At 41.3% G+C, this 24122-nt stretch overlaps 1 long non-coding RNA gene across 6 annotated transcripts in view; it reads right to left on the bottom strand.

Annotated features, from left to right (window-relative positions):
* Positions 1 to 492: 492 nt before the first annotated feature.
* Positions 493 to 24122, bottom strand: part of LOC128137157 (uncharacterized) — a 57522-nt gene continuing 33892 nt past the window's right edge. For 5 of the 6 annotated variants that reach the window (XR_008233576.1, XR_008233580.1, XR_008233577.1 and 2 more), the window contains one exon: positions 7837 to 8712. This is a non-coding gene — a long non-coding RNA (uncharacterized LOC128137157). Of the gene's footprint in view, positions 4422 to 7836; positions 8713 to 22855; positions 23029 to 24122 lie in introns of those variants that run through there. The other variant, XR_008233581.1, reaches the window with a different exon arrangement.

The following is a 24122-nucleotide window of genomic DNA, read 5'->3' on the forward strand; positions in this document are numbered from 1 at the left end:
CCTTCTTATCTCAACCCACGGGTTTTGCTTCTTTTCCTGATTTTCTCCCCCATCCCACTGGGGGGGGGGGGGGTGAGTGAGCAGCTGCGTGGTGCTTAGTTGCTGGCTGGGGTTAAACCACGACACAAGTGGTGTCCCTAAGCGAAAAGAGTGGGTAGGCACTGTTCATGCTTCTGTCCCTAGAGTTCATACTGCTCCTCTGATGCAGTACTCAGCTACATCATGACCAGTGAGAATTAATCAAATGTTAACACACAACTCATTAGTCTGAACTCTTGTAAACGTATCCAACAGCACTGCATCATTCAGAGTGATTGTGTTCATCCTTGCCTGGGACTACAGGGACTTCATTGCCTGTTTGCAATGTCCTGTTAGCAGCTGTTCTTGCCTCCTAAATGTTTTTCCTGCCTCACACTTCATGTTCATGTAAAGGCTATATTAGGAGCTAAGCTTGTAACACTGAATTACAGTGTTACAGTGAATTACAGACACAGACAAGGGTGGCTTAGTAAAAATGGGGTTTTATTCAAACCAATTTAGTGCTAAGATGATTCAGGAAACACGGAGAGATTCAGGTCAGTTAGAAATCAATAAACAAACCTGACTATTATTAATTCATTAATACCTTTCTGCATTATTTTTTCCCCACAAAGTTCTTTTCAAACTTCAGCTGAAATACCTAAGAACTTTTTATCCTCTAAAATGCAGGCGCCACTGGGATACTGCAGGCCTTTGAGTTATTTAGGCCACATGAGCTGGTTCAGGGAACAGACTGTGAAGTACAGACTTATATAGAGCATATTCTCTTTGTTTTCAAGAGAGTGCTGGGTGTAGGCTCTGCTTTGGCTGTACTGTGTGAGCTGAATATTCACAATCTGCCTAGAAGCACAAATCAGGCTGGGAAAAAAAAGAAATGCAAGAATGCAGGAAGTCCTTGTTTTCTATTTTTTTTTCTGTCTTCCATTTTAACTGTGTGTATGAGAGAGAACAAGGGAGCAAGACTGGCTTGAGAACAGTATTATGCACACGGTGTGCCCTGAATTATAGAGTATCAGTGAACTGAAAGATGGTCTGAGGTAGGCAACTGATGCTGGACTTTGTGATGAGTTCAGGTTGTAGTGTTAAGATCTGGATGGAAACATCTGAATTTGGGATGTTTTAATCCAGAATTAAAATTACATTCTACAGATAGGAATGAGGTCACGGTACCTTGCTGTAACTCAGTTTTCTGTGTTTCCAAGTAGCAATAACAAAATTTGCTTTTGTAAAAGACAAGATCCTCATATAAAGGCTTTAGAGAAACACCAGTGGTTGTTCCAACAGCATAAAAAAGGGCTGTGACAGTTCCATTTCTAGGCTAAATAAAGAAGTGCTCAGAATCCTCTTTTAAAACGCTGTCCACCGCATTTTCAACCTCACTCAGTTTACAGCATCTAGGATGCACCAAGTTTTAGAGCACTTAACAGGCTTCTATTCAGACTGCTACACAAAGGCTATGCAATATTATGTAGTTCGATCCCAGTACATTAACCTACAATTACCTTTGACATACTCCAATTCATTAACCAGTGTGGAATTAAGCTTGCAGTAAAATAACATCATAAGAACAGAGGATGGGAACAATGTGTTGGGTCAAGCTCAATTCTTGACTCACAGGTAAGTCACGTAATACAAATCCACTTGCAAGTGTCCCTTAAAATTTTTGCTCTGTGTTCATTAGAAGTACTTTACTAGCATAGGAAGACTACTCATTTGTAATACAGCTAAGAGAACTTCTCGTAGTTTTGTTTAAATTTATTTTAAAAGCTACCATAAACCTGAATAAAATAAGGTACACTGCTAGAGCTCCAGAGGTTTCTGTTGATGCCACAAGGCCAGGCAGAGACGAGCTTTCTTCACACCCTGCACAAGCAGAGCTGCACATTAGTCTGTCATGTAGACACTGCATCAGACTCCTATTGCCGCTTCAGTACTTGGGTGCAAGCCTAGTCAAAGTGGATCAAGTTCAACTGCAAAGTCTACATAACTGGAAGGAAGACCAGGCCCTGTGGGGCCAATTCAGTTGTGCTGTGTAAAGGACCGTGAAGTGAGTCAGGCAGTGAACTCACAGGGTCGAGCACTCTGTGCTAGAAGCTCACACACGTTTATTTGCCCTGCAGCACATACAGGTAATGGGTCTCTCGGAAGGAGAGGAACAAACTACAGAAAAAGCATGTACTCACTGAACAGCCAGCATAGTCCATACCTTAGCTGCTTTGGGTAACTCGCCTGCCCATACTCGCAGCCTTACGCTTTCCCCCATGACCAGTGTAGCTCACCACACCTTAGGTCCTGTCACTTGAAGGGGGCCCAACAAGATCAAATCTAAATGGAAGGCCTTCAACAGAAATTATCTGTACAAGTCAACACAAACGGTTCAATAAGAACAGTTACATTACACCAACTCCCATCGCTTTTAAGCTTTGCTGGTGTGTATGGCCTGATTTTAAATTCTCATGTCATTGAGCTGATGCACAATACCCCTAATACAAAGCAGCTACATCCTTGCATGTTCTGTTCATTATTTGCCCATTGCAGATGAGCTGCAGCCTCTGAATTGCTTACGCATGGCTCATAAAAAGCACAAGTTTGATGAAGTGGGAAATTAAGTCACATAACTTTACTGTTACGAGTAGGTTTTTCTGATCTAAAAATATGGGATCTGAGTATCTCATCCAGGCAGTCAAAACAAGAAAAGGCTGCGTGAAACTCTAGGAGGCATAAGATTTTAAAAACTAGGTAATTAAGTTGCTTTTAATTACCCAGGTAATCCTTACTTATCAATGTGTTACTCCCAGCGTCTCTAAGTTATTGTTCATTGTCACTTTTGTGGTCTAACATTATCTTGAACTCCTCCAGTAAACCTCCTGCTAATTTAGTATTTCCTCCACTTTTCAAATTATGCAAATTAGAAAGGGTACATTATTTGGCATTTCCTCTTTGAATCTTAATCCACTTTCTGCTTAGACCCAAATTCCTTTCCATATGATCCTTTTGGGAATAGGAAGAAAACTGGAAGATGAACATAGTAATTGGAAATGTAACAGCAAGAAACTAGCCTATCTGGCTGACTAGCATGTGATTTTAATATTGATACCTGACCAATTCATATAGGCAGGGAAAACCATGAGTCTTAACAGTTCTCTAAGCTGTCATACCATTATTACAGCGACAGAATGACCAGGTACACCCTACGTTACACGTTAGATGCAAGAACCATCAGCTTGTAACAGACATGGCATTGTAACAACATTTACAGAATCTGAATCAAAGATGAAGGAGGCCTATTTTATGCAGGAAGTAAGAAAAAGGGATCACAACAATCCTGCACTGCTGGCCTTGTTACCACTCACCTCCTGGTTCTCCATCCCTCAGTGAGCCCCTGGCCTTGCTGCTGCTCCCTGACAGGTTTACTCTGAGCCTCTGGATCAAAAGGGAAACTTTGATATTTATCCCTGTTTCTGCTCAAATGCAGCTTCATGACAAGCATCCTATAGGCATTATGCCTGACTTAACATGTGTGCTGGTTTTGGCTGGGGTAGAGTTAATTTTCTTCACAGTAGCTGGTATGGGGCTACGTTTTGGATTTGTGCTGAAAACAGTGTTGATAACACAGGGATGTTTTAGTTAGTGCTGAGCAGTGCTTACACAGAATCAAGGGCTTTTCTGCTTCTCACCCCACCCCACCAGCGAGCAGGCTGCGGGGGCACAAGGAGTTGGGAGGGGACACAGCCAGGACAGCTGACCCCAACTGATCCCAGGGATATTCCAGACCATAGGACGTCAGGCTCAGCATATAAAGCTGGGGGAAGAAGAAAGAAGGGGGGACGTTTGGAGTGATGGCGTTTGTCTTCCCAAGTCACCGTTACTTAGCGTGACGGACCCCTGCTTTCCTGGAGATGGCTGAACACCTGCCTGCCGATGGAAAGCAGTGAATGAATTCCTGGGTTTGCTTTGCTTGCGTGCGCAGCTTTTGCTTTACCTATTAAACTGTCTTTATCTCAACCCACGAGTTTTCTCACTTTTACCCGTCTGATTCTCTCCCCCATCCCACTGTGAGGGAGGTGAGTGAGTGGCTGTGTGGGGCTTGGTTGCCGGCTGGGGTTAAACCACAACAACGTGACATCGAGGGGAAATCTTCCAGCCTCAACGTGTGGGACAGTGTGAAGTTAATACTGACGTTCCTTACAAATGCTGTACATCCAAGGCTTCATGCTGTGTCCTGGCTGAGACCTTAATGAGTGTGAAGTGGCTGACAGCATTCTCACGACCACAGCAAATTATTTCATTGGGCTCCTGATGAACAGCAGGTTATGCAGAGGTGCCAAGGCATGACAGGAACACGCAGCAGGAGGCCATGAAAGGCATTATTGATCCAGTCACTGGAATGAGATGTCCCAGAATAATTACGATCAACTGCAGGGTTTACTTACTCAGGAACAAGGGATCAATACTCAGACAGACAGCTTGGGAGGAATGATTTGATGGCATAATGAGTTTCTCCCTTTGTAACAATGAGTGCTAAACTCCCAGTTCTCATACACTGGGAAAGAAAAAATATGTTTCCGTTTTTCAACGTAAGTAAAGCTTGCCGGGTTTGCTATGTTTCTGAGGATGCATGCAGAAAATGAAGTCTGTGGAGGAAACAAAATGGATTCAAGCAGGTGAGCACAGTGTACTCAGTTGCATTTCTCAGAGACTCAGTGCTTTCAAGCTTCACAAGGGAAGCGCAAAGCCCATGTATACTCCCCCAGCTCAATTTACTGGTAAGAACCTTTGTGAGAACCAAATTGAATGTTCTTGCAAGAAGGAGCCCACTGTACAGGGACCACTTCAGGAGAAATGCTGGAAGGAAAGACAACAATAAAGATGAGGCTGTAGATTTTAAAGAGTAAACTGAGTTGTGCAAGATTACCAATTTAATGGGACATCCTGAGAAATTTAGGTTCATCAGGCCTTTTGTTCTAGATCCATGTATGTAATAAGAAATGAGAAAATGCAAACACAGATACAAGCCAAAAGCAGCAATAAAATCTATAATTTCTATTTGCTGGGGGAGATGAAGTATCATTAAATAAAATAACTCATCTTCAAGTTGATTGTTTCTTTCTATGAGCTCAGTATATAAGCAGCAAAGAGGGATTTTGACCGAAGGGAGTTGCTGTTCGACATTCATCCACTGTCAATGAGTTCCTACAGGATCTTGAGCAAGGCTTGTGAGACATTTGCACATGCCAGCCTATACTGCAGAGTACATTCAAAACCTGATAAAGTGGCATGTGTGCTGGGCTGCTTGAGGTGAAGTAGTTAGGAATTAATGCATGCATGGCACAGTCAGAACTGCTACTCACTCCTCCAAAAACAGTTCCTACCAGAGCTCATTCTGAGCAGCCGTAAGTCCCATTAGGCCAGACGCTGATCTTAATTCTACCAGTGCAGGCCCTGAGAAATAACGTCTCTGACTGTAAGACCTACTGGCTGGATGTGTTGTTCAGTCTTGAAGTTCATCTAATTGAAGAGGAGACCTAATAAGATCACTCAAGTCAATAGAACCAGCTCCAGCTATCCCATGGGAAGAGATGGGAAAAGGGACAGGAGAGGGAACACGTGGGTGACACAGGAATGCTCATATTCCACAGCAGGCTCTGGGTGGAACCACTGAAAACAGAAGTAGTGTGCTGGCCAATACTGAAACTATTACCTCGGCAACAGAACTACATTGCAGTTAGGGTTGAGCAAAAATCAGGATTACTTTTGGAAAGAGCAAGGATACATTTTTTTCATTTAGGCAAGGGTCTGGAGACCAGAGCAACGGCTTGAGGTTAATGCCACTAGAAAGTGCTGAATGATGGTAGTGAGCTAGCGTGACAACTATGAAGTTATAAAATGGTTCAGCATTTGCAAAAAAGTATTACTTCTGTTGCAATTTACAACTAGTAAAAATAACTAGGGAGACAATTTGTGAGAGCAATCAGAATCCAACCCTGCCCTTACTCATCTGCCTGTACTTGTACTCATCAATGCTCAGAGAAGACAGACACAAAAATGTTTTATTTAGGGATACATCATTTCACCAGCTTTCTTCAAGCCCTTCCATCCCCACCAAAAAAGTGAAGTAAATATGCCTCAAGCTTCATGGTGGTGCAGCTTTGCCCAGCAAAAATGTCATTTTCTGTAATGAAGTGAGTATATACCTACTTGGTGCCCAAGATTAAAACTACCATTTACTCCAAGTGCTATGTAGCGCAGGCACCTTCTTCACATAGTTGAAGATGCTTTATGAAATCAAAGCAGCAAGTACACAAAGAAATAGTGAACACAGAACATGAATTATCTGTATAGCCCAAATCATACAGACATTCTGTTTATTGCTTTGTTTTACAAAGATAGCTAAAATTTGTCATGCTCCATACAACAGGCTTTTTCTCTCACTGACTTGGTCAGACATTGAGAAGATGACATAAAAGATTTTTCTGGTCTCATAAACAAGACCTGCCAACAAAGAAGTTTGTTCTACATGAAGTACTGCTGGATCAATAGGTAAAAGGCTGAAAGGAAATGTAACCTACCAAGGAATAAAGACGCATTTTGCAGGAACAATGTGTTGTCATTAGGTATAATTGGGCAAATGGTGGTGTGATCTTAAAAGCCTCAGTTGATCATATTCCCTTGAGTGCATTACCCAATTAGGGGAAAGGTGCATTAGATACGCCTTGCTCTATTGTACTGCTGAAGTGGAGAGCAGGTGTGAGAAAACAAACAAGTTTGTAATCCTTGCCTTGCAAATCAATTCTTAATCACTCTGGCTCTTATTTCCATACCAGATTTAACTTTTTGATATTTATGAGCGCAACTTGGCAGCTCCCCTTTTGTGTCTCAAATGAGTAGCACGTCCAAGAGATTTTTTTAAGGCTTTTAATTCCTAATACTAGTGCATATGGTTTATTTCAGGTCAGAACCAGTAGCTATAATGAGACACCCAAGCAAAAAAAGATTGGATGAAGTCCTGCTGAAAATGTGAGCCACACAATGTAAGTGGATAGCATATAGTTCCACCATTTCCTATTTCACTGTGTAAGTATACAAGTATCATAAGATTAAGACTTTGATATATAAAGCCCAACTTACATCTTCCATTCCTGTTAAGAAGTCACTTCTCTTCCTGTATTATTTCACTACAACTACCATCACCTATATGATGTAACTGGAAGAGAGAAGCCTACTGCCAGGATATTCGTGCCATGTTCACTTTTGAAATATGCCAATCTTTGTGATCACAGTGTGCCTATCTGACTAGATATGGTCCAAGAGATATCTGTTTCAACAGATGTTCAAGGGAAGCCAAAGGGTAGGAGGATTGGCATTGGGATGAAGAGTTTTTAGTAAGTCTGTTGACTAGAGAATTCCATGTGGGTGGGAAGAAAATATATGTTCTCATGTATTACCACTATGGCTGTTTTCATTTCTGTCTTGTAAGACATTTTTGTTGAAGAGTGTTAATGTTTTTGAACAGAGTAAATAAAGTACACCAGCACATCTTGTGCAATGCTGGAGGCAAGGGATTGGATTTGATGGACCACTGGTCTAAGTACTGTATGACAAACTGTGTGCTATGAGGTGCTAAGATTGCCAGTGGCATCCCTACAAATTGTTTTGTAATCTCCCTACACACAAGTGAATTCCTATGCCTACCATCCTCTGCTCAACAATTATCAACAGCAGTACACATTAACAGCTTGATTAATAAGGGAACTTTTAATTAAAACCTAAAAGAAACAGGCATTTGACCAATTGGAAAAGAAAGTGGAAAGTACTGTTTTATTGCTTAGTGGTGGATTTCACATAACAAAGTTACTGCAAAGCTGACATTTTCCTTTCTGTGTCCAAGAGCCATGACTGAGAGAAGAACAAGCTGGTAAACTAGGACATAAATTAGACACAAACAATCACAGCTACCTGTGGGACAGAAATTAAGCTTGTATAAAGTGTTACAGCTAACATTTTCTGAGTGATACTGTTTTACATGTTGGTACAGCACCATGCATAGGAGCATGGCTACTGCACATAAATAACAGTGTGGCACATGATGATGCAGTCAGTCAGTCTTGGTCATCATTTCCAAGCCACAACAGGCCACACCATGTGTCCTCCTGCGGCTGTCTGGTGACTTCCAGGGAGCTATGCCAATGTTAGGGAAAGCTAAATGTCAACCAGTTCACTCAAAAACCATCATGAAGATTGCTCCTCATATTGTACCAGGCTCTAAGATCCTGGGAACATCCCCAAAAGCAATGTGAATTTTGCTTTGGAGTTGTCAGTGTAGAAGTAGTTGGGATGCAGCACTGACTTATCACAAATAAGTTCTCCTTATTGTGATCTACCCTGTTTAGGGATTTAGGCTGCTGCTTTTATCTAGCTTCTGTAAGATACAAACTGTAAGCAAAAACCTTTCTGCTCTCAGAAATTCTTTGTTTGAACCACGCTACAATTGCAAATGGGGTGTTGTTATCAAAGGAGAAAGAGCAGTGCATGAAGACAATTTAAATTTTCTTTTGATAAAACAATGATGCTAAAAAAACCAGTGCTCAGGTAATTGGTGTGATGTTTTCAGATGCCTGATGCAACAGCTTCGAGAGGGAGTTTATCAGCTCTGAAGAGGCAGATCCCAGGCCACTGTAAGGACAGAAAAAGCAAAGGCATTGCAGTTTGAAAGGTAACTGTTTCCTTCCAATACAGAGTTCTGGATCAACAGTCACTGGCCTTGCTTGGTCATCACATTGCCTATGGATGAGGAGGAAGAGAGAGCAGGCAGAAGTCTGGCTACAAACTGCCTGCAGGTGCTGTGACCCATGCCAAAGAGAGAATCAGAAAAGATATTTCCTTCTGCCAACAAACACCTAAAGGCTGTCTGAGATGTGCTCCCAATACATCCATTTCATTTTGTCTTCCCCTCCCTACCTCAGGGGTTGAGCGCTTTGCAGGGTGGGCCCACACTGTCAGAGTGTCTGGGTTGGGGTACAAACCAGAATTATTACATGGGGTAGTACTATCATTAGAGAGTGCAATATTTTCTCATTTGTGCAGAAATACATATCTAAATTAAATGCAGAGCTGCTAATGAAACAATAATATTTACTACACACTTCACTACCTCATAATAGTTAAACATAATTGAGTTGTGGTCCAATTCTACCTGGAAGCAGTCTGCGAAGAACAATGTCACAGAGTGGCCCCAGAGGCCCTGGAATTCTCTCTGGCAAGCAGTAATTAAATAAATATTTGGAATCTTTCTTTTCTAAATAAGCAGATATCAGTAGCCCCTGTCCTTGATAAAATAAGCAAAGATCAACAGCACAGTTTGTTGTAATCATAGAATTACTTGCACTGAGAAGCAGGTGTTACTGTGTCAGGATGAAGGCAGACTAAACATTTCAGTCTTTGTCCTGGGAAAGTCTAGCGCTCTGCCAAGAAGTGCTGACCCTTCTTGATCCACCTGATTAGTATGCTGAATTAAATCAGCTGGGGCTGAGCAGTATCTACAATTTATGCAAGCAAGAATATGGTATGGATAGGAAGAAAGAAGAATGAGACTGTCTTTTTCAGTGATTACTTGCAATTAGATCTGATTATGTTTAACAGTGACCTAGTTGATGCTAATCTAAAGCCAGGCTGTCCCAATTCTACCCTCTCTATGCCTCCAGCTGTGTGACTGTGCTCTGTCCCTTGCACCAGCAATTAGTTACAAAACTAATGAGTTCCTTGAACCAAGATAATAATCTGAGAATTATCATCAACTGCTGCTTAATTACAAGGTCACTAATTGAGTATTTTAGTTTTCTCCTCAGTCATTATGCTCCCCTACAGGTAGTTTGTTCACTGTGACAGATACTCTAAGGAAAAATGCTTCCCTGATAAAGAACCCTGGTGGAAGTATAAGGCCTGTCACCTGGCCAAACAACCCAATAAAACTTCTTTCTCTGCTGTTTAGTGGCTAAATTAGGAAGTCACAGTGTCCTTATTTTCAAGTCTCCTATGAAAAGTAGCAAGACTTAATTTAAAGACATCTTGTTCAGTCAGAAACATCTAAATGGTCATTGATTGTTTTTCCTTAGTTGCATGTGTGAGTCTCTTTAAAAGCAGAAACTGTTTGTTATTTGTGATCTGTCCTTGTTGCTAGACAGGCTACAGGGCTTGTGTCAACATTACTGGAATAAAAAAATAAGAGTTTGAACAAGTCAAGCCTAAACTCTCACACTCCTGAGAACCAGGAGGATTGTCACTGAATTGAGATGAAGAAATTCAGGCCCAGTCACTTTGCTTAGTTAGAAGCATCTGCAAGGACCCTGGAGAAGAATCACCTCAGAAAATATCCTCATGTATGGACATTTCACAATAGCTGCATAGATTAGTTGCAGAGACCTGTAAAAGCCCCTTCCACTTTTATGGGCAGAAAAACATAATTATTCCAACACCTTGGGAAGGTTGAAACCTAAGTCTTTCTGGAAGGTGACTTAGAAATGTTGCTCCCATCACCGGAATCTAAAAGTAAATTAAGACCTCAAATGAATATGTTATACACAAGTAATTAGGTCCTCAAAGGAGAGAATGTTAAGATAGTCATAGTGTGCTATCCATTAGAACAGGACAGAAGTGTTAAGAGTTGTTTTCCATTCATAACAAGCGTTTGTATAAACACACTTTCTGCCCTGCTCATGTTCCCTATTCCTTGAGACAGTAAGCACAGGAGTAAGGTTAATGCTTTCACGTAGCGATGCTGATCTCCCCCGACCGAAGGTTGATGTACAGCATATAGACAAAGTGTCCACACAGACTCCTGCTCCTGGTCATTTTTGTAAATACCACTGCAGATCAGAAACTACAATGTTGGTCTACAGTTATATAGGTAAAACAGACATTTACCCTCAAGTCACACCCATCAGCAGGCACCTGGCACTAGGGGCTCTCCTAGGCCCCTTTGCCTTCAACATCCCTTATAAAACAGATGACAATTCCAATGTCAGCTACCCACATCTGCATTACTTCAAGGCTTTCTCTGTCCCAAAGTGACACATTTCTTCAGTTCACAATTCCCTTGGTTTTGTTCCCATGCTAAAGCTTTTGTGAGTACATTTCAAGATGTCCCTATCTAAATACAGTATTACCAGCTATAACTCACAGCTATCCACAACTGAACCAACCTCTTTACCATGTATATGCTCCTTAGCATGCCTAGATGATTCTTATCACTTGTCAGTTCAGCCACACAATCCTAAAGATACAAACCTGAGCCCCGAAGCAAGAACTCAGAAGCAAGATTTTACTTCTGTGAGAGGCAGCTGGTCCCAGCTCCTACATCCCACTCATCCAGCAACCCCTGCTTTGGTCCCATCTCCTGAACCTGGCAGCAGCCTAGCTCCTGCTGAGCTGGGAGATAATTCTTCCTTTCACTTCAGGTACTACCTTGTGCAATCTTTGGCATTTGCTGGATTGTGAGCAAATATTAATTCTATTAATATTTACACATTTCATAACTCAGAAATCAGCGCCTGCTATAAGTTACTGATTGTCGCTTTCTAATCCATTCTCTGCGCGCCCCTGGTTTCAGCAGCAACACAGCACATCATACTGAACAGTACCAGCAGCTCACAGCTAATACAGCAAGAGATGCTGAGGTGTGTTTAACTTTCTTAGCAAAGAACTTTCTCAAGTTCTTGAAGTGTAAAACAGTACTCTCTGCTGCAAATGCCAAGGCAGTTCTAGAGGAAATTAGGACTCCTTTAAGAGCACTCAGTGTATGGATAATTCAGATTTTAGAATCCAAAGCTATGAGGAGGCCTGAAACAAGAGGTTTTCTTTTGTGTTCTGGTGCTTTGCAACGTGATCCAAGTGCTGTAAGTGGAGATGATTGGGAATTTTGCTTCAAAAGTGCGCTTCTGACCTGAACTAAAATGCTAGAGTAGAGATACCCTATGTCACCTGTCTGCCCCCTTAAGCTTAGCTCCACTCAGTGAAGCTTAACTATGCCAGTTTGGCCAGTGCCCCAGGACATACTATATCACCTATGTTAAACATTAGGGGATGCATGCTTATACTTGAAAATCATCTGTTCTCTTCATTGGGTTTCACCCACACTAACTAGTGTACAGGTATTTTGAGTAGGTCATAGATCGGCAGTCTTATCTGTGAACATGAACTTGAGCTGCTAATCTAAGTTAAAATCCCATTTATTCTGTCTTCACTATAAAGAACACAAATGGTTTGTAGTGGCCACTTACCCTAAACCTTCCAGAACATCTCTGAAGCAACTGCTATTATTATTATTCACAAGTAAAAAAGGCAAAGCCAGAACTACAGTGCCAGATCTTTTGACAATAAAAGCCTGTCCCCATCAACAGGTCACAGCTGTTGCCAGGAGTGGTTGCTGTACCTTGAAATTCTTTTTGTTTTTTTCAAAACAAAAAATTGTTCTGCAGCTTCTGGTCATAATGACTGATCTTGAGGAAACAAATTATATCCTCTACAGGTTTTTAGGGACATATCAGGTATGGAGTTTTAATACCTTCAAATCTCAAGTATATGCTCAAGACCATGGGTTGGGTTCATCTCTAGTATTATGAAAGCAATAGCACCACTATGTTTTGATTATTTGCTGTTCTCAGAGCAATCAAATCAATTTCAGTCCAGTTTAGTCCACTGCAGTAGAGGGACTTCTACTACTTGATTTCTTTACCAGCCTTCAGCTCAAATTTTATGCTCTCAGGTTTCATTTTTCCATTTAAAAAAAGTCATGAATATTCCTGAGTGTTTACAAAACAGAATAAAATTTGGTTTTATATAGCACTTCTTGTACTTGGGCTACATGCTCTCCTTCTCCAAATAAATTATTCTGATTTTCACAGTCTGCTGATGGAAGAACAGCCATTATGCATCTGGGAATGACTGCCTGGAAATCAGCCTATGTGTGAAATAATGTGAAAGCAGCTTTCTTCTGGTTTTTGCTTTCATTTTTTAAATGAATCAAGAGTCTTCAAAGAAGAACAGGCAGAAAAGTCAGGATGCAAATGAAGATGTTCTATGTTACAAAGAAAAAATGTTTTTTTCTTAAAAGCTTGTGCTTTATTTAAATTAAATGAAATGAAGGAGGTAGTTCAGAATGAAATTATGAATAAAGCTCATAACAGTGTAGTTCAAAATGCTAAAAGTGGAAACAAACACACTTGCCATAAATATGGGAAACTTCAACTAGCCAGATCCTCAGCCAATCATACATGCTATTGGAAATATATACTAATTATGCTAAAATGAGATGCTAGCCTAGACTTACAGTAAGAAACACCTTTTATGATTGTCTCTATTGCTTGTGCAGGTAATATTTGCACATAATCTCACACACAGTTAACCAATTTACACATGTTAAACAGAAGCACGGGGAAATCTGAGATTTACAGCAGGGCAAAGCTGAGCATGCATATTTGCACTTGCACACTTAAGCAGCTGCCTTATAAAACCTGGCATTAGAACAGAGTAATGTAAATCCTTTCTGGGTAAAGTCAAAGTCATATTTGGACTCGCACAAATAATAACAGTACTGATGTCCCATTCACAAAAGCTGTCCTACAGTGCTTATAACCCTAGGGCTCTCGTATTTCATTCTCATGGCTTTGCTCAGCACTTCCTGATAGATGGAGCCCAGCGCAATAGCTGGTTGTCTGTCTAGACATATTCCTTTGCTCTCCATCCATGTCCTCTTTGAGTCTGTATGAACCAACACTGAAATGTATTCCATCTTCAGAGCTAGGAGAGGACTGTGCCTACATCATTTGTATAGCTGCTTCCATGTCTACCAACTATCTTGTGCAGTACAGAAGGACAGCAGCTGGGCAGCTGGCGTTACAGCAGGAATAGCATTCAACATGGAGAAAATTTGGTGAGAATAAGTATAGAAAAAGAGAGTGATGGTAACAAATGTTTCTCCTAGTGCATGTTTTCATTCTTAACTAAACCTCATGCATTTCAAAAATTGTGCATATTGGTGAGCCAGGACAAATCACATTAATGGTAATTCTATGAACAGTCTGCCATTAGAACCAAAGCTGCTATCAGATTAAATGCCCTCTAAGGAGTATGACCTGTGCGCTCAGATTGTGCATGTAAATCACGCCCAAGACCCTGGCTCGTGTTTTGAACCGTTCTCATTCCTCTGTGTTCCTGGAGTAGAAATGATCATGTTTTTCTGATTAATGTTGATCATCTGCGTGCCGTGTCTTCTTGTCAGTTTTCTGCTTCCACAAAAGACACCCTGAATCCCAAGTCAACAGGCTAAATATCTTTCCTGGTCTGTTTTACAGGCCAAACAGAGCACATGTTTTTTAGTTCCCATCTATGCTTTCAAAGAAGTTGCTTGCCTGCAAGAATTAGGGTGGGTAACCTGTTCACTGTACTCCAGCTGAATTTGTTGCTGTGAGCTACTGCCAAAGTATCTGCCTTGGAGGAAAAACAGATTTAAAAGTATCATAAAGTAAAGCTTTTGCTTTCCCAGAGGCTGTATCTTAGTAGTGGGTAAAATGTCACTCATTTAGTGGTGAGTGACATTTTAAAAGCCTTTTCCTTCCCATATATTATTAGTTCAAGTTGTTAAGGAAAAAAAAAGCCTAATTTCAGGAGACAGTGTTTAAGTCATTCAGACCACCCTTAGCCTGTCAGACCCTGAGGTCCTGTATCTCCAGTGAAGAGGGGAACTATAAAATCTCAGCTAAGAATCCAAAATATGAGACTGAGTTCCTACTTACTTTTTTCCATTGACTTTAATGGGTTCAGTGTCCTAGCAGCACTAAATGTATGATGGTCTGAATTACTTATTATTTTCCTGAATTCAGACAACAAAGCATGTGGTCTAAATATAGCTCGTAGTCCCTGTCCTGTGATTTTAGCACCAAGCACCCGTGGGAAATTATGCCATTTTTGTTCATATTGAGGAGTACATTATTTTGGGAATAGCCCACCTAATTAGAGCAAAGGGATTAGAACACAACCCCATAATGTAGGTCTATATTAGGTAGCAATAAGTATAAATACAACTTTGTCCTCAGATCTTTATATCATAAAAAGTGTTATTTAATTCATTTTTTAATCTATGGCAAATCTTCACTTAAAACTAAAGGCAATTACCCTTAGGAAACACTGTTTTTGGACGTTGTTTTAACACACAAAGAAAACTCAGTAACCAGGCTTGTCAAGTTGCCTCGATGTTGCAGCACCAGAGGCTTTGTGGTCATTCTTACAAATGAGTTGTCCATCAGCCCTTGGCTAATAGTTCTGTATTTTGGGATTCATTTCACCACTAACTTCAGTTTAACTATTTCATCACATTAATTATAACTGCAGCAGAGCCTAAAGCCACAATCAGGTTCAGTTGTGTTATTCACTGTTCAGACACATATTGAAATCAAGGTCTCCTTGGTCCTAGTTAATGACAAAGTGTGCCAGATGCTGGAGGCAGATAGGGCAGGCTGGAGAAAGGAGGATAGGGTAATCAAAGTTGGAGCATGTCCAGCTAACTTTTGCCTCAGCTGCAGAAAGCAATTCACAGCTCACGTTTCTACTACCTGCAGACCTTATCCATATATAGGTCTTCCAAATAGGCTGGAACCAGGGACAATTAAGCATTAGAAGTTGTGAGAAAACAAAAGTGTTTTATTCCTGGAATTCTTATTCTGCATCTTTCATTTTTGCTAGTTCTAAGGAAAGATTAAGTGCATGATAAACTTGAAGATTTAAATTCTCATTGCCATGCAATAAGAATTTGCAAGCAAGCAAGCAAAAGAAGTTACATTTGGGACATGCCAGAGCTCCTGTCACGACAGCTTACTACATGGGCACCTATGACTTCAACCTGATTCATGCAGTGATGAATGATGTTTGCATGTTCACAGCCTCTGGGGTAACTGAAGCAACTATGGGTGGCTGGGGTGTGGATCTCATTGCCATAATATCTGAACGCCTCCTCCAGATAGGGTGTAGCCCAGAAGGCATAGTCAGCTGGGGGGCAGGGAGGGAAATTGCCAGCAGGAAGAATTATGGGGAGAAGCTGCACATTTCCACTATTGGCTCAGACAATTTCATAACAAACCACAAAAATCTTTTCCTGAATCAAGGGAGTAAAATCAAACCAAGGCAATTGAATTATCAAAAACTTCTTGTGGGAGAAAGGGTCAAAACACTACACATGCAGCTGAAAGCTCTTACACCTGCCTGCTACAGAGACAACAGGAATGAACTGTTTCATAAAACCTATGAATCACAGGTACATAATTTGGATCATGCCATTCTCACTAAGAAAATCAAGTGGTCAAGCTTCTCTCTTGCCTGCTTTAACACAGCAATGCTGTCAGACAAATCCTGCACTAGCTCTTCCATCCAACAGTGATGGTTCATGAGGGCAAACTTGAAAGAGGTCTCTTCCACTGACTTGTGAACTCACTGTGAGAAATGCTAGCTGATGACTAAAAATATACAGGTAGAAATGCCTTTTTTTGCAGCTACATATGTCTCTTGCTTCTATGGTCACTTCTAAATTAGAACATTTCTTTGCAAGCATAGAATGAGGCAGTATAGACAATTGGGCTGTTAGTGCGGCACAGAAATGTGATTGACTGCTATTGAATTACTATGGTTGAAGAGTGGTCATGCATTCTTGTAGATCTTTCCAGTTGTAAGATAAAACACTTTAGCTTTAAATATGCCAGCGTGTATTCCTGGCTCAGCTGCACCCTATCCTACTGTGCAATTCTGGATGGCTATTAAGCTATACGTGCTTCAGTTTCCCCACCAACAAAATGCAGAAGTACTTCCTGACCAGAGATGGAAAGAGCTACTCAAGCGCTAAATGTTATTAAGATGCACAGAGTAAAGTATGCCAACACCACAGAAAGTGCTGGCATACTGCACTTTGTGTATGTGCGGAAGAAAGATGTTCTCTGTAGCAAAGACCTTGCAAAGTAAGTAGGTGATTCAAGGTTGGGGTAAATAGGAATATTCTGTTTAAATTTATCTCTTGAAATCTATATTGTTCTTATCTGTTAAAGAAGGTCCACTGAGCAATGACAATTACAATGCAAATTCAATGTGTAGACTGATGTACAATTCAGAGAAATAGCTCCATATCCAAATTTGATGATGTGCTGTTATTTGATTGAACCTTTGTGGGATTCTTGCCCCATCCTTTGCCTATTCCTGCATATAGACCCCTTTCTAACAGCCGTAGACAGTACAGAGCTCAAGACGCATACAGACTGCAGTCAGCTGTGTATGAAACATAAATTAACTCAATCACATAGTGAGTCAATTTGTGTTACAAGTGAGGTATTCACTGCACAGCAAGCAATACAGTTCAGTTAATGGGCATATGCTTTTGTCTTGATAGGAAACTAAGGAGATTATCATGGTGCACAAAAAGACTTTCTGATTTCATAGTACTGCAAAGAGATTCACTACACAAAAGGGAGTATCTTTTCAGCTTGGCAGAACAGGACCTGGGTGTCCTGGTGGACATCAAGCTGAACAGAAGACAGCAACGTCCCCTTGCCGCAATGAAGGCTAGTGGTATCCTGGGCGGCATTAGGCAAAGCGTTGCCAGCAGGTCGAGGGAGGGGATCCTTCCCCTCTACTCGGCACCGGTGAGGCCACACCTGGAGTGCTGTGTCCAGTGCTGGGCTCCTCAGTATAAGAGAGACATGGAAACCTTGGAAAGAGTCCAACGAAGGGCCACAAAGATGATGAAGGGACTGGAACATCTCTCCTGTGAGGAAAGGCTGAGGCAGCTGGGACTGTTTGACCTGAAGAGAAGGCTCAGGGTGGGGGGAGATCTCATCAATGGATATAAATACCTGAAGGGAGTGTACAAAGAAGATGGAGCCAGGCTCTTCTCAGTGGTGCCCAGTGACAGGACCACAGGCAGTGGGCACAAACTGAAACACGGGAGGTTCCCTCAAACATCAGGAAACACTTTTTCACTCTGAGGGTGACTGAGCACTGGCACAGGTACTGCCCCCAGAGGCTGTGGAATCTCCATCCTTGGAGATATTCAAAAGCTGCCTGGACATGGACCTGGGCAGCTGGCTCTAGGTGGCCCTGCCTGAGCAGGGGGGTTGGACCAGATACCTCCAGAGGTCCCTTCCAACCTCAACCGGTCTGTGATTCTGTGATCCTATTACAATTTGTAGGCTCTACATCCCAGCATACAGTTGAAATTTCAAGGAGATCATGATGTTTCTGACAGATTCCTTCTTTGATAACAGGGCCATGCTTTCAGATGAGACAAGATGTCGGAATGTGGCTCATTCAAATGACTTTTACTGGAATTATAAAGGTGGCACTGCAAAATTGCTCTATTCTAGACAGGTTTCAGATAGGCCATGCTTTTCACACTACTGTTAAAACTCGAGTGCTAGGGCATATAGAATGGTGAAACAGGTCCAGATTTATCTGAATTGTGCCATTAATTTTTGCTATGTGAAAAGTATTATATTTAGGTCAATTTGCAGTTAGAATTACTTCTTCAACAAGTGGGTCAAGGCCTTGTTTGGAGTATATCTTACAACTTCAATATACACACACAAATCAATGAGTCTTGTAAGGAAGGAATCCTAAATTGTCTACAGATAGCTAGCTTAGAGCAGGATTTGCAACTGCTTCTCAGTTGTCTGGGCCCAGCATGCACCAATAGGCATTAATGGTTCCTGAACTCTAAGCTGAGCTCTGTGTTTCCCCTTTCCCCATGGGACTTGCTGCCATTCACAGTCTGGCTGTGAATGGACTTAAAAGCTGATCCTGTCTTTTTGATGTTGGTAAACCTGTGGCTATGGAGAACCCTGGAAATGCTGGTTTAGAGTTTAAGTGCGCCTCATCAATGAAGTCTGCAGAAACATGTCTACATTGCATCCTCAGGGTATTTCATTCCAGAGTGCCTGTGATCTTCCCAGGTAATAAATGATTTCCAGTGTGGTGAAGAAGGAATAAAATATTTTAGCCTTTATGCTGACCAGTAATAAAAGCATTTTGTATCCTTATCTGGTCTGATTCAGGCTGGACTTGCAGCTTATATGTAAAGATTTTCCCAGAGAAAATAAACTAAATGGATTTGAATGAATAGCTTGAAGGTACAGCAGTCTCAGATGTGTGACTCTAGTCAACTTACTGACATCTGCTGTTGAACTGCATCAGTTTATGAGGCTCTTCATTTATCTGCCTGGCAGAGGCTTTTTTATACAGCTGGGGAATTGATTGTTGAAGTTGCCAACAGTGTTATACCAGAGATTTAAATGCTCATTAAAATCAGAGGTAGTTCAATAATTTACTACTTTCAATCAGGTTTAGATGAAATTCTCATTGTTTTTCATTTTGCCTGTGAGCCTGAGAAATCATGCTGATAATGGATTTTATTAATGAAGAATGCGACAGACTCTACTGGAGGCTGAAGTGGTGACAAAAAGCTCTTTAGACAGAATAATGCCACAGCTTCTCTACATTCTTCTTCTGGAGAAGGAAAGGCCTCATCATTACATTGCATCTTCTCCCTTTGTGTTTGTTCCCTATAAAGGAGCCCTATTCCTCCATAAGTAAAGAATGCAGTGTATATATATATGTATAAATTAGAGGCAGCCAACATGGTTCACCAAGTACAAATCATGCCTGACTAATCCAGTGGCCTTCTACAATGGAGTGACTGCATCAGTGAAGAAGGGAAGAGCTATGGATGTCATCTACCTGGACTTCTGTAAGGTCTTTGATATGGTCCCCCACAACATTCTTGCTGTTAAATTGGAGAGATATGGGTTTCATGGATGGACTGGTAGATGGATAAAGAATTGGCTGGATGGCCACATCCAAAGACTTACAGTCAACGGCTTGATGTCCAAGAGGAAACTAGTAACAAGTGGTGTTCCTCAGGGGTCCATACTGGGACCAGTACTATTTAATATCTTCATCAGTGACACAGGTAGCGGGATTGAGTGCACCCTCAGCACGTTTGTGGATGACACCAAGCTGAGCGGTGCAATTGATCTCTAGAGGAAAGGGATACCACCCAGCAGGACCTTGACAGGCTTGTGTAGTGGGCCAGTGTGAACCTCATGGGGTTCAACAAGGCCAAGCACAAGGTCCTGCACCTGGGTCAGGGCAACCCCCAGTATCAATACAGACTGGAGGATGAATGGATTGAGAGCAGCCCTGTGGGATATCGGTGGATGAAAAATGGGACATGAGCCAGCAACGTGCACTTGCAGCCCAGAAAGCCAATCATATCCTGAGCCGAATCAAAAGCAGCGTGGCCAGCAGGTCAAGGGAGGTGATTCTCCCCCTCTGCTCTGCTCTTGTGAGACCCCACCTGCAGTACTGTGTCCAGCTGTGGGGTCCCCAGTATGAGAAAGACATGGACCTGTTGGAGCAGGTCCAGAGGAGGGCCATGAAAATGATCCGAGGGCTGGAACACCTCTCCTGTGAGGAAAGGCTGAGAGAGTTGGGGTTGTTAAACCTGGAGAAGACTCTGGGGAGACCTTACTGCAGCCTTTCAGTACTTAAAGGGGACTTATAAGAAAGATAGGCACTTTTTACCAGGCCCTATAGTGACAGGATAAGGGGCAACAGTTTTAAACTGAAAGTGGGTAGATTTAGATTGGACATAAGGAAGAAATTTTTCACAATGAGAGTGGTGAGATACTGGAGCAGGTTGCCCAGAGAAGTTGTGGGTGCTCCATCATTGGAGGTGTCCAAGGTCAGGTTGGATGGGGCTTCGAGCAACCTGATCCAGTGAAAGATGTCCCTGCCCATGACAGGGGGTTGGACTAGATCTTTTAAAGCCCCTTCCAACCCGAAGCATTCTATATCATATCATGTTTTGCCAAAATATGGAAAATGTGGAGATAGGTGATCAGGTTAAAAAACTTCACAGTGAACTGAGAGAGAAGTTCAAAGCATCCTGGGTACACCTACATGGCATCACACATGAGCCAACTATATTCACACAGCTCAGATATAGGCTAGTATAACCTGCTTCTTATGTACAGTTAATTGGATTACAGTTATTCTCCCATTGCCTTCAAATTAGAAACTTTTCTGATCTCTTTTTGTGGAGGTCTTCTGCTCTTACTGCCCTTTTACAGTGCCTTTCATGATACTGTAGGTTTCTGAGACTCCCAAATAAATGACAGCTTTTTTCCCCCCAGAAGCTTTACACCAGTTAAACAGCAGAACTCCCACTCGGAGGTGAGGATACATCCCAATATTGGAGGAACTGATGTTCACCTCTGAATTTTACAGTCAGCTGTTTTGCATTTTAACCTATTCCATGACAAAAACAGTAACAAAAACATTGTTAAGTGATACGTGTTCTCTCAGAAGCCTGGTGTAACTCTCTCATCCATAAGCAGAGCTAGATTATCTCATTAAATGTTCTTATAAACAGTAAACGTGGCTCCTTGAAGCAATAAGACTTTTTTAAACAAAGCAAGGCACAAGCAGAGGTGAGGCAGGCACATTCCTACCACTATTGTCTTAAAGCAGCAATGCTGACAGCTGCAAAAGTAGCCAAACAAACCACGAGTAGAATTTCTAAATCATACTTCCTTGGGCTGACAGCTGTAACATCCCACTGTGGAAAAACTGCACCTGTGCAATTAGCAAGACTACTGATAATCAAATGAAGGAAGAAAACAGCACATGGCCTTCAACTGTGTCAAGTGGGGGCATGCTCAGAATACAAGAGGCTAAAAATAAGTCATTACTCAAGCTCTTCTGTGTTAATAGATGTTTTCAGGTCAGCTCAGCTAAGACTGGATTCCTGCATTTTTGCTAATGAATAACTGATCAGAAAAAGCACAGACCCAGCATGAATGCAAGCCTGAACATCTGGAGATCAACTGTGAACACTTCGGAATTCAGAAGGTTTCAGTCGGGACTTTTAGTTCAGGACCACTTCTAATACAAAGGCATTAGTGTTACAACCAAGAAATATGCAGCCAGGTTCTCTTAGCAATCTAGGCCAGACTTTCAGGTAATCTGGAAATATATTGAAAATAATATCTGGCAAAACTAACTTTACTGGCAAACCAACCCCCTTCATCCTTGCTCTTGAATGCATTTCTTTTCCACAGGTGTGAACAGATAAAAGTTAATCGGATTCTTTTCATGGGACGTGGTTATATTCCCTTAGCACTATGTTAACAATTTTTTGGCAGACTAAACCTTAGTTTTTAGCAATGGGGGCTAACTTTGCTGTGGGTTTATTGCTATGTTCTTTCCCATTTTCATTTGTTACCAATTTGCATGCTGCCTTCTTCTTTCTCAATAACCAGAGCTCTAGAAATTCTGTGGAAGCATCGATTTAATTTGTTGTCTGACATTTTAATATCACCCTTAGACTATGGTACAGAGAGTTAAAAAAAAATATTCTGTCAAATAAAGCATACAAATTGATGATTAGAAACAAGGCAGAAGCCTCCATGCATTTGGCCAAACATGAAACTGGAATAAAAAGATAGAAAGGAACCTGATATCTGCTTTGAACAATAGTCTGCATCCTCACAAAGCCATGGAGTCACTTGCCCTTAAAAGACCAGACTACAAAGAGGCCATAACACAGAAGCATGGGAAAGGTAAATTCCATCTCTGTCAGCCAGTCTGCCTGTTCCCCATAAGTGGTGATGTTGAGGCTGCTCTTGCAAGGGTTTCTGTGCAAATGCAGACCCACACTAAGCGAACATCCTGCAAGCAAGGAAAACTTGCACAGCTTGAGAGAAGAGGGCCTCTGCAGACTTCCTACCATGTGAAGTGATCATATTAAGTTCTCAGTTCAGGTCTACGAACGTTGTCCATGAAGGATCTACCTTATGAATCCCAGGTGTCTCCAGATAAGAATTGAATCAGACCTTCACGCTTGAGGAAATATCTTAGACCTGACATTGCAAGGCTTTAATCACCAATTGGCAAGTTCACCTGCAAATGAAACTATGTTGGCTCATTGCTCATCTCATGAACTTTGAAACATCCTCAGACATACTAAATTATGTGTTCAATATGTTCTAATTGTTAATATGCTCTTATATGTTCATATGGCACAAAAATTCTTGCTTTAGAAGAAGTAGATCAGCACGGCTAGCTAGCCTGGGTACGGTGTGCCAGTCTAACTATTCTGCCCTGGTTCCTGACTTGTTTTGTTCAAATCTAACCCAGAAATTTTTGAACAGTGCTCCATTGCTGTTTGTTTGGGTTTTTTGTTTGTTTGTTTGTTTGTTTCCCCATTAGATTGCAAATAAAGGAATATTTGATGCTTGAATCTAATCTGAAAACAACCTGTGATCAAAAAAAATTAAAAAATCTAATCCCATTCAGAACACCAGTCAATATGCTTAATGAAAAAGTATAAGCTGGTTTTCTCAGGAAGATGAGAATATTACTGATCTGCTGGTTTAATCTCTAAATAGATATAGTGGACTGTTAAAGAACCTTTTTAGAGGTATCAGTCTGAAAGAACCAATTCAGTCATCCTTGTGAACTCTGCTGAGATTCAGGAAATACAGAAGGGCACTGAAAGCAGGAAAAAGCAATAATTTGCTGCAAAGAACATAACAGAGTCTATTATTATATCTCTCTTGGCATGAGGTGCATTTCTAGAAAAGCTCATTGCAGTTTCCAGTTTTATAGATACCTCTTATCCCATACATGTAAATAATTCAGAGAAATATTGGCTCAAACCTCTTTGGAGGCTCAGCACTGAAAATTACATCTGTTGATATCTGAAAGCACAATAAAAATAAAATAGGAGTGGAAGGGTGGAGCTATCATAGGTAGCCATATATCAGAAACAGGTTTATTTATTTATATTTAGGTAATGGAAAAATACCCTTTCAGCTTGAGTGGATGTGATGCATACAGACGTTAGGAGGTTACTGTTGTCTACCTGTTTGCTACCTTTCCCTAAAAGTTACTGCCTCTCCAGCAGAGCTGCTTTGTAGTCATCTGTGCACTCTTCTCCCACATCAGCACAAAGCCAACAAGTAATTCAGTTATTTTCATTGGTACTGAAAGTC

Source organism: Harpia harpyja, chromosome Z, assembly GCF_026419915.1.
Source record: "Harpia harpyja isolate bHarHar1 chromosome Z, bHarHar1 primary haplotype, whole genome shotgun sequence".
NCBI lineage: Eukaryota > Metazoa > Chordata > Aves > Accipitriformes > Accipitridae > Harpia > Harpia harpyja.